The sequence below is a fragment of the Mustela nigripes genome, chromosome 5, assembly GCF_022355385.1.
Source record: "Mustela nigripes isolate SB6536 chromosome 5, MUSNIG.SB6536, whole genome shotgun sequence".
NCBI lineage: Eukaryota > Metazoa > Chordata > Mammalia > Carnivora > Mustelidae > Mustela > Mustela nigripes.
In genome coordinates this window covers 36,699,526-36,710,564 of record NC_081561.1, presented here as the reverse complement: position 1 = coordinate 36,710,564, position 11,039 = coordinate 36,699,526, and the positions used below count along the sequence as shown (strand labels likewise).

Genomic DNA, 11,039 nt, shown 5'->3' with positions numbered 1-11,039 from the left:
ATATATATATATATATATATATATATGCGGAATATTGCTCAGCCATCAAAAAGAATTAATCAAAAAGAATTAAAAAGAATTAAAGAATTAAAAAGAATTAATCAAAAAGAATTAAAAAATTAAAAAGAATTTAAATAATCAAAAAGAATTAAAAAAGATGTGGTACATCATATATATATATGTGTATATATGTGTATTTGTATATATATACATACATATATACAACATACAGAAATCTGTTGCATTTATATACACACACACACACACACACACACATACACACACACACACACACATATATATATGATGTACCACATCTTTTTTTATCCATTTGTCAGTTAATGGATGACATTTGGGCTCTTTCCTTAATTTGGCTATTGTGGACAATATTGCTATTAGAGTGTATGTATCCCTTCAAAATGGTATTTGTGTGTCCTTGGGTAAATACCTACTCGTTGAGCTGCTGGATCATAGCATAGCTCTATTTTTAATTTTTTGAGGAACCTCCATGCTATTTTCTAGAGTGGCTGTACCAGTTTGCATTCCCACCAGCAGTGTAAGAGGGTTCCCCTTTCTCTGCATCCTTGCCAACACCTGTTATTTCCTCTGTTGTTAATTTTAGCCATTCTGACTGCTATGGGGTGATGTCTCACTGTAGTTTTGATTTGTATTTCCCTGATGATGAGTGATGTTGAGTGTGTTTCTTGTGTTTGTTAGCCATCTGCCTGTCTTCTTTGGAAAAATGTCTATTCGTGTATTCTCTCATTTTTTAAAAAAGATTTTATTTATTCAAGAGAGAGAGCAAGAGAGCACAGAGGGAGGGTGAGAAGGAGAAACAGACTTCACACAGAGCAGGGAGCCTGATGTGGGAATCAGCCCTGGACCCTGGGATCATTACCTGTGCCGAAGGCAGATGCTTAACCAACTGAACCACCCAGGCACCTTTCTTTTGCTACTTTTTAATTGGATTATTTATTTATTTTTTAATTTTTTTTTTGGTGTTGAGTTTTATAAGTTCTTTATATGCTTTGGATACTAAACCTTTATCAGATATGTCATTTACATTATCAAATAGGATTTATTCCTGGGCTGCAAGGGTGGTTCAGTATCCACAAATCAATCAACATGATGTACCACATTAATAAAAAAAAGGATAAGAACCATATGTTTCTTTCAACAGATGCAGAAAAAGAATTTGATAAAGTATAACATCCATTTATGATAAAAGCCCTCAACAAAGTAGGGTTAGAGAGAACATATCTCAACATCATCAAGGCCATATATGAAAAACCTACATGTAATATCATCCTCAATAGGGAAAAACAGAGAGCTTTTCCTCTATGGTCAGGAACAAGACAGGGATGTCCACTCTTATCACTATTATTTAACACAGTACCAGAAGTCCTAGCCTCACAGTCACACAACACAAATAGATAACAGTCATCCAAATCAGCAAGGAAGAAACCAAACTTTACTATTTGCAGATGACATGATATTCTGTATAGAAAACTCAAAGACTCCACTAAAAAAGTTGCTAGAACTGTTAGACGAATTTAATAAAGTTGCAGGATACAAAATCAACATACAGAAATCTGTTGCATTTCTATACACCATCAGTGAAGTAACAGAAAAATAAATCAAGGAAATCAATCCCATTTATAATTGCAGCAAAACCCATAAGCTGCCTGGGAATAAGAGGTAAGACATTTGTAGTCTGAAAACTCTAAAATGCTGATGAAAGAAATTGAAGATAACACAAAAGAATGAGAAAATGTTCCATCCTCATAGGTTGAAAGAACAAATGTTGTTGAAACAGTCTATACTACCCAAAGCAATCTAACATTTAATGCAATCCCTGTCGATATACCACCAGCATTTTTCATGTAGCTGGAACAAACAATCCTAAATTTGTATGGAACCACAGAAGACTCTGAATAGCCAAAGCAATCTTGAAATAAAAAAGCACATGGCAGTGGCACGGGGGTGGCTCAGTGGGTTAAAGCCTCTGCCTTTGCCTCCGGTCATGATTCCAAGGTCCTAGGATCGAGCCCTGCATCGGGCTCTCTGCTCAGGAGGGAGCCTGCTTCCTCCTCTCTCTCTCTGTCTGCCTCTCAGCCTACTTGTGATCTCTATCTATCAAATAAATAAATAAAATCTTTAAAAAAAAAAAAAGCACACTGGAGGAATCACAATTCTACATTTCAAGTTATATTACGAATCTGTAGTGATCAAGGCAGTGTGGTACTGATATAAAATCAGACACATAGATTAATGGAACGGAAAAAAAAAACATTGTATTCTTTTTTCTCTCGCTTTCTGAAACATTGTTGAGTTTAGGTTTGTCCTGTTAAACATTTGGACATTTCATACTTGAAGTAATTTTATTTTACTGTTGGGTAAATTACACCAACCAAGTAGTTGGTAGTGGGAAATTAGATTAGGGCTTATAATATGAGGAAGACAAAACACTTCTGATGTCCTCACCTCTAGAAAACATTTGGTAGATGAGCTCAAAGAGCATTTATCATCAAGAAAGCTAAGTTTCTGTCTTTGCCTTGAGGGAAACAGGCCTTGCTGACCCAGTAACCACGTTGGTAATGTCATCTTCTGGGATTTATTTTTAGGTTAGTTCCCATGAAGAGGTTTAGGAACCTAAAGTTTATGAGCTTATCATTCAGTATTTATTTATCTGAGCTCAAATAAAATAGAAAGGCTTGCTCCTGTCTCTGAATTTCCCTCTTCCTTTGTTATATACACAAGAAAATATTGCTAGAAATCTCTTGGAAAACATCACCTTCATCAGTGGCACACTACCTCTTATTTTTATATGTTAAATTTCCTCCCTTTGAAGAATGTTCTGTAAGAGTCTCAATGAAAAAAATATATGCTCTTGGTGTTTAGAATGCGGGAACCTAGCATGTGCTTAATGAGCACTCCTGAGTATGTGCATCAGCGCTTGAACTATAATATACAGTATGTTTTCTACAATGCTGAAGGGTTAGTTGGGAATAATTTGGAAAGGTTACTAATTCTACTTTTGGGGTTTGTCTGTTATCTTTTATTTTTGGATTACAATACTTTTAAACAACTGGATTTGTCAGTTTGGACAACTAATTATCCCTCTGCTTGACCTTATCCATCCTTTGCCTTGTCTGTCTAGCTCTAATGTAGTGAAATCTAAGTCTAAGTTAGAACTCCATTTATTATTTGTAAGATGACTATAATAAGACATCACAGAGTCTTCATAAGAAAAGAAATCAGAAATGGGTCAGGCATCTGATAAATGTTATTTTCCTTTTCTTTAGTTTGAATTGGGAATTGTCAAAAGGCTATGAAGCAGGAAGTTAAGTATAAATGCAATTGATAAAAATGATTTAATACACAAATGGTATTCCATTAAGTGGGAATATTTATCTGATGTGATGTTCGAAAAATGACTACTTAAATAAAATATTCAATGACAATGTTGGCTGGTATTATAGATCACAACATTCTACAACAGAATTTGTGAGTGGTGCAAAGACAAAATGTAGTCCAGCTTTTTGAGATAATAACTGCCTTTCCTTGTATATTTTAATTTGAAGAAATGGGGGAAATTTTAGACAACAAAATAAAGTTAGGACTTAGCAAAGGCACTCAAAGCTAAGAATTAACGTAAGTCTGAGTAGTTATGCCTTGGTCAACCATGTTGTCTTACCCACTACTTATTTTACAGGTTTTATCTCTGTGGTTTTAAAACTGATATTTCTGATGTTTCTCTATAGCAACTAAAGATTCCATTTTGTGTTTAATCAGTTTAGGGAGAATTGGTAAAGTGTTTAGTTAATTGAACCAGCTTAGACATGAACTTGGGATTGTTCAAATCAAAATAGATTTCTTCTCTTAAGGAATTTTTCCATATATATTGATATAAATATCTTGTATTTCTGTTTCACATCAATAATGTACACATAAATTTAAAGGTCCAATATTATCAGGTATGAAAGGATATAACAACCATTAAAAACACAACTGTGGAATCACATACATAAAGCTAATGCAGTCTTTAGATGCTCACATTAGTCTCTACTCAGTATTGAACAAACAAACCCGGAATATTTTCTCGTGTCATCAGCGGAATCAAAGATCAAGTGTTCTTTCTTGTTGAGGGAATAGTTGATATCTTTCAACTAAAGTGTGTAAACTTTTATAGCATTTAAAATACAATAGTATCCCAGCCACTTCTACTTGTTAACATCAGCCTGATAACTTTTACATTAGCCATGATATGAACTTTAACTATATAGATACCATTCCATGGCATCACTTTATAAAAGCAGTATATTAACGTTCATTAATGGCCATGTAGACCACCACAGATCATGAGCATTGTCCTGGATGTATGATGCAATGATACGTTGAGTAGGGTATTAAATGCATTTCACATATTAGAGAACTATGTGGAGCTCATACACCTAATAAGAGGCAAACCAAGATATACCCCAAATCTGTTTAGATTCAGTTCTGTTTATTTTGCCATATTGCCACTCCAAGATGGCTCCCATTCCAAGGTGAACTTTATCTGAACTGATTAGAGGTGAAGAAAGAAGGCAGAAGAAATTAAAAAACGAATGAGTGGCAATTAGTAATTTCCTTTTTTTTTCAAAAATTTTTACTCTAAGATGGAGAAATGGGGAGAAGACAAGAATATCCCTCAATCACTTGTGTACTGTTCTGCCCTTACCTTCAAGCAACCACGTCTTTTAAACTGTCAGAGCATGGCTACTTTATATATAAATCTAGCAGTGTTGCTCTATTAGATAAAGACATTTGCAGTATTTAGACCTCACTGACTCACAGTTTTCTTATTTGTTATTGTGCAGTTCTGTGCAATGGTTTGTAAAATTATTACAGATAACTGCATAACATAATAAACTCAAACAATGTTGAATATGTATTCGTGTATCCTGTGTTGAATAAGGAGTCACAGTGAATTAGACTTGAAAGGCTAGTTTTGACTGAATAAAGGCAGATGTTATTAATGAGTGGTTAGGCAAAAATTCAGTGAAATTTAAAACAAAAGTTTTTTATTTACTTGTCAGACAGAGAGCACAATCTAGAAGAGCAGCAGGCACCTCGCTGAGTGAGGAGCCTGATATAGGACTCGATCCCAGGACCCTGGGATCATTTACCTATGCCAAAGGCAGATGCTTAACTGACTGAGCCACCCAGGCATCCCAAAATTCAGTGAAATTTTTAAGAGGGTGCAGTATGGAGTGTATGACTGTGAACTTTGTGAATGGCTAGTAATTTTTTTCTCTGATTATGTATTAGGGAAATATATTATTGAAGGATAATCGAAGTATTGAATGATATGATTCAATTACTTGAGAAATCTACACTCTAATATTCTGGCCATTTACCAAGTAGTGGTTATTTCTTATTTGGGGGCTAATGGTGAAATGTCTTGGCATCATTATTATGAAAATTTATATAGTAAAAGAAAAATAAGAGACCAGTTTGTAGCATTTGAAAATAATAGATTTAAATTGTCAGGTAAGTAAAGTGCATTTATAAATTGCCTTGTGGCCAGTTTTCTTTCTCAAATGATGCAGCCCTATATAAAATCCTACAGTTGTTTTATGATTGAAGTCATGGATGGCTCTTCATATGCTTCATAAGCTAGCAAGTTAGCATGTTCTGTAGGAATTAAGGAAATCAGAATCCTTAAGTTTTCAAGTAAAAGAGTGCATGCTCATTGTTTTAAAAAACTGAGTAGTATATGAGTGTCCAATGAAAAGGGAAATTCTTTTCTTAACCCCAGCCACAGTCTGCAGGGTGTGATGCTTTTCAGGTTATCATTCTCGGTATATATAAACAAATGTAGAGATATTTACATATGCATTCTTATATACACATACAATTATAATACAGGATTCATTTCATTCAAACTGTGCTGAAATTTGATTTCTTTCCCGCCACTTAACAGTGTTTCCTGGGCATCTTTTCATTATAATCATATTATTCTTAATCTTATCCCACTTTATGTGTGTAAAACTGTTTATTTGATCAGTTCGTTATTGATAGCTTTTTTCTTCATTACTTTAAATAATGCTCAAAGAAATCTTTTCAACATATACCCCCTAAAGTGATTTAATTTGAGTTCTCTCCAACTTTTATCTGTTTTCCTGTGGAGGATATGTTAAAATTGTTATGGGTCACTGAATTATAGAGAACTAGGAGAAAGAACATGTACAAACTAAAACTACACCCATGAATATCATTTATATCTATAATTCTTTATTAACCAATCATATATACAGTAAACCAGCCAATGTACTTATTTCCTTTCTTAAGGACTTGAACTTCTAGAAAGCACTGCTTAATTCTTCTCTGTCTCTATTAGATTTTTGAAATCTTGATACCCAGGATGCTCCAATTAAATTGGAATCTATAGGGACAGGACCCAGGCTTTGTAAAGCCCTCCAGTTGTTCCCAGTCTGCAACCAATGTTGAAAACCACTGACTCTAAAGAAAGTACCTTGTTTTGAGTGAGATGTTTCCTGGACAGAAATAGAGAAGAGGGCAAGAAAAAAAATTCCAATGAATCAGTCTGTCATCAAGAATTTAATATATGTGGGGCGCCTGGGTGGCTCAGTGGGTTAAGCCGCTGCCTTCATCTCGGGTCATGATCTCAGGCTCCTGGGATCGAGCCCTGCATCGGGCTCTCTGCTCGGCGGGGAGCCTGCTTCCTCCTCTCTCTCTGCCTGCCTCTCTGCCTACTTGTGATCTCTCTCTGTCAAATAAATAAATAAAATCTTAAAAAAAAAAAAGAATTTAATATATGTGAAGAACATGTCCACATCATGCTAATTTTTTGCAAGAGACTGAAAGTCTCCACTTCTGGCTTAATTTGATTAGTGTAAGTAAAAAGAGAAACTGCAGCATTTGCCATGCACAGGACTGGTCCTATTGCCAGCTGTAAGTGCTCATAGTACTTCTTCATAGCAATTGTCTGGGTCACATTTTATATTTTCTATTTATTGTCATCAGTCTTCAATTTATACTTCTCTCCCCTGGTAGAGGGTATTCTCCTTGAAAGCAAGGCTTCAGGCTATTTCATTTTAGGGTTGTGCTCCTAGATTCAGGCAGTGCTGACATAGTTGGCACTTGATCAATACTGGCTCCATGAATTGATGACTAGCACTCTGGTACTTCAAAGGAGAGTAAAAGGTAGTCAGAGAATAGAGGTGACTACCATGGGAGCAGATTGCTTTTGTTTTCACCCTTCTAAAATTCTTGTATACCAAACTGAGAACAGAGTACATTTTACTTGAAGATATATCAGATTGTATTTCACTTAAAAGTGGATTTTCAGTTAAGAAAAATATTTTGGAAAAAAAAAGAAGAAAAGAAAAAAAATTGAGGTGACACTTTATTAGATTGAGAGGATAGTCTCTATCCTCCATAAACATAATTAGATCAATAAATTATATTGCTTTCTTAGAACTATCTGGAATGGGATAGGTTAGGGCTTCAATCAATAGATGTTTGCTGAATAAAAAGTCAACTTTTTAAAAAATTAAAAAAATTAAAAATAAAGAAAAATATTTTGGGATAAGGTGATTTTACATCATATACAAATGAGGGAAAGTGAGAAAATGACAATAATAAAGAAGATTATTGGGAAGAAAAGAGACATTTAATTAACATGGTAGTGAGTACATTCTTCAGGAAAGTAGAAAACTATTATATACTTTGCTTAAAAACTTGTCTTGTGTTTAAACAAGAAATGATTCGACAGAAACTTGGTCCCATCAGAAGGGAAAAGATTTGGCATGAAACAAAGATGGGATCTAAAGAAATCTAAAACGATTAGCACAGCACTGGAGGAAGGTATTGAAACAAAATTATAAGAAAAACATTGTAAAAGTTCAGTTGAGACAGCTAAAGATATGGAAGTTATGTTTAATATCTAATATTAAAATGAACAGAACAGGCATGGCATGGATAAGAATAAAGATGATTTTATTTTATTTATTTATTTTTAGTAATTTAAAAATTTTTTTTAATAAACATATAATGTATTATTAGCCCCAGGGGTACAGGTCTGTGAATCGCCAGGTTTACACACTTCACAGCACTCACCATAGCACATACTCTCTCCAATGTCCATAACCCAACCACCCTCTCCCTAACCCTTACTCCTGGCAACCCTCAGTTTGTTTTGTGAGATTAAGAGTCTCTTATGGTTTGTCTCCCTCCTGATCCCATCTTGCTTCATTTATTCTTCTCCTGCCCCCTTAAGCTCCCATGTTGCATCTGCACTTCCTCGTATCAGGGAGATCATATGATAGTTGTCTTTCTCCGATTGACTTATTTCGCTAAGCATGATACACCCTCTAGTTCCATCCATGTCATCACAAATGGCAAGATTTCATTTCTTTTGATGGCTGCATAGTATTCCATTGTATATATATACCACATCTTCTTTATCCATTCATCTGTTGATGGACATCTAGGCTCTTTCCATAGTTTAGCTATTGTAGACATTGCTACTATAAACATTCAGGTGCATGTGCCCCTTCATATCACTACGTTTGTATCTTTAGGATAAATACCCAGTAGTGCAATTGCTGGGTTGTAGGGTAGCTCAATTTTCAACTTTTGAGGAATCTCCATGCTGTTTTCCAGAGTGGTTGCCCCAGCTTGCATTCCCACCAACACAGTAGGAGCATTCCCCTTTCTCTGCAAATGATGATTTTAATATGCTCCAGAACTCTGTAAAACCTTGGTATGAAATATCTAAATCAGTTTTTGGAGAAATAGGAGAGTATTTCAGCCTACATTTATAAATTTTATTTGATATTTGAGGAAATTATGAATAATAATTTAATGGTCAAGGCATTATGTGGATGATGACAAATATTGTCCAATTAAGATGGACTTGATTTTGTAAATTCAGAAATAGGAAAGTCCCAAGTGTATGGGAATAAAGGTGTGAATACATGAAGATATGGATATAGAAAAGGAAGGTATATTTTTGTCATGTTTACAGTTATGATTATCTTCAATATGTTATTTATTCCCTGTATTTATTTCTTATGCTTTTATGTCCACACGTCCAAAATAGTTTCAAATTTGTTGTTGGAAGAAATGTACTGGTAAAATGAGCCTATTTTTATATTTTACTGTGACCTTTTTCCCCATAAAAACCAGGTCACTTTTATGCAGTTCAGTTTTTATTCTCTGGTTTATTATTTTTTATTATAAACATCTTCAATTGTACTTCTGTTATCAATTTTTTTTTCAGTTGTGACTGGTGTTTTATATATATATATAGGCCTCACTAAGAATGTCTTTCTCACAGGTCAAGGGATCAGCATTTGTGGTTTTCAGTGGTCACTTTAAAACAAAATTTTTTTTTTCTTTTAAGCGTTTATTTAAATCCCATCTAGTTAGCCTACAGTGTCATACTAGTTTCAGGTGTACAATATAGCGATTCAGTACTCATCACAGCAAGTGCTCTCCTTAATCCCCATCACCTATTTAACTCATCCCCCACGAATCTTCTTCTGGTAACCATCAGTTTATTCTCTATAGTTAAGAGTCTCTTTCTTGGTTTGCCTCCCTCTCTCTTTTACCTCCCTGCTGTTCTGCTTTATTTCTTAAATTCTACCTATGAGTGAAATCATATGGTATTTGTCTTTTTCTTACTTCGCTTAGCATATTATATTCTAGCTTCATCCACATCATTGCAAATGGCATGATTTCATTCTCTTTGTTGGCTAAGAAATATTCCATCACACATACACCACTTCTTCTGTATCCATTCATCAGTCAGTGAACATTTGGGCTCTTTCTGTAATTTGGCTATTGTAGATAGTGCACTGGGTGTATGTATCCCCTTGAATTAGTATTTCTGTATTCTTTGGGTAAATACCTAGTAGCACAATTGCTGGATCAGTGGGTAACTCTATTTTCAACTTTCTGAGGAACCTCCATACTGTTCCCCAAAGTGGTTGCTCCAGTTTGCATTCCCACTAACAGTGCAGGAGGGTTCCCCTTTTTCCACTTCCTTGCCAACACATGTAAAACAGAATTTAAGGGTAACACTATTTGTTGTACGTGACTGTCTTAATAAAAAGAAATAAACTAGGTAGTCTGTTGAAATGTATGTAGTTTATTATTTTCATATTTGGTAATACTATTTCTTATTCTGTGCCTACTAAGGAGAGAAGAGTAGCATTTTAATAATGTTAAGTGATGGCATTAAGAAAGCTTCTAATTGCTGTTTAAAGATATATTTCAAGGGGTGGCTGGGTGGATCTGTCAGTTAAGCATCTGCCTTTGGCTTAGTCATGATCCTGGAGTCCTGGGATGGAGCCCTGTGTCCGGCTCCCTGCTCCATGGGGAGTCTGCTTCTCCCTCTCCCTATCCCTCTCCCTCTGCTCCTTCCCCTGTTGGTTCTCTCTCTCTCTCTCTATCTCTATCTCTGTCTCAAATAAATAAATAAAATCTTTAAAAAATGAAATACCAAGGATAAATTTCAAGACCACTTAAATGTGAAATCTTCCATCTTAATTTATTTTAGAGTGTTTTGTAAATTAAGATAAACTACTGATTAACATATGAGAAGTTACTATAATAAAACCTGAACCAAGTGAAACTTGATATGTTCAGTATGATTGTCTCCTGGATTTTAAGAGATATGAACCTTTTATAGAATCAGAATTACATTGCTGGGAGAAAGACCCTAGAGATCAGTAAGTCCACTGCCGTGTTTTACAAATGAAAAATTGAAGCCAGCAGGTGGTTATTTAGAGAGCTATGGTCCATGAGTAAAATTGAAGCTCCCTTGATTCCTAGTCTTCTGCTCTTTTGTGTCATGTTTCTACTGATTTTTAAGTGAATCAGGTCCAAGTATTTGTCCCTTACAAACCTCCTTTCCATTAGCAAACCCAGAATTTCTTTTTCAGTATGAAAATAAAAATTGTCATCCTCCCCCACTTTAAAGCTTGCCTGAAGATGTCAAATAGAAATGATGTTAGCACAGCCTA

At 34.9% G+C, this 11,039-nt stretch overlaps 1 protein-coding gene across 1 annotated transcript in view; it reads left to right on the top strand.

Moving 5' to 3' along the window:
* The window catches only part of RIMS1 (regulating synaptic membrane exocytosis 1), a 492,355-nt gene that overhangs the window by 36,850 nt on the left and 444,466 nt on the right, over positions 1–11,039 (top strand). The window lies entirely within an intron of this gene.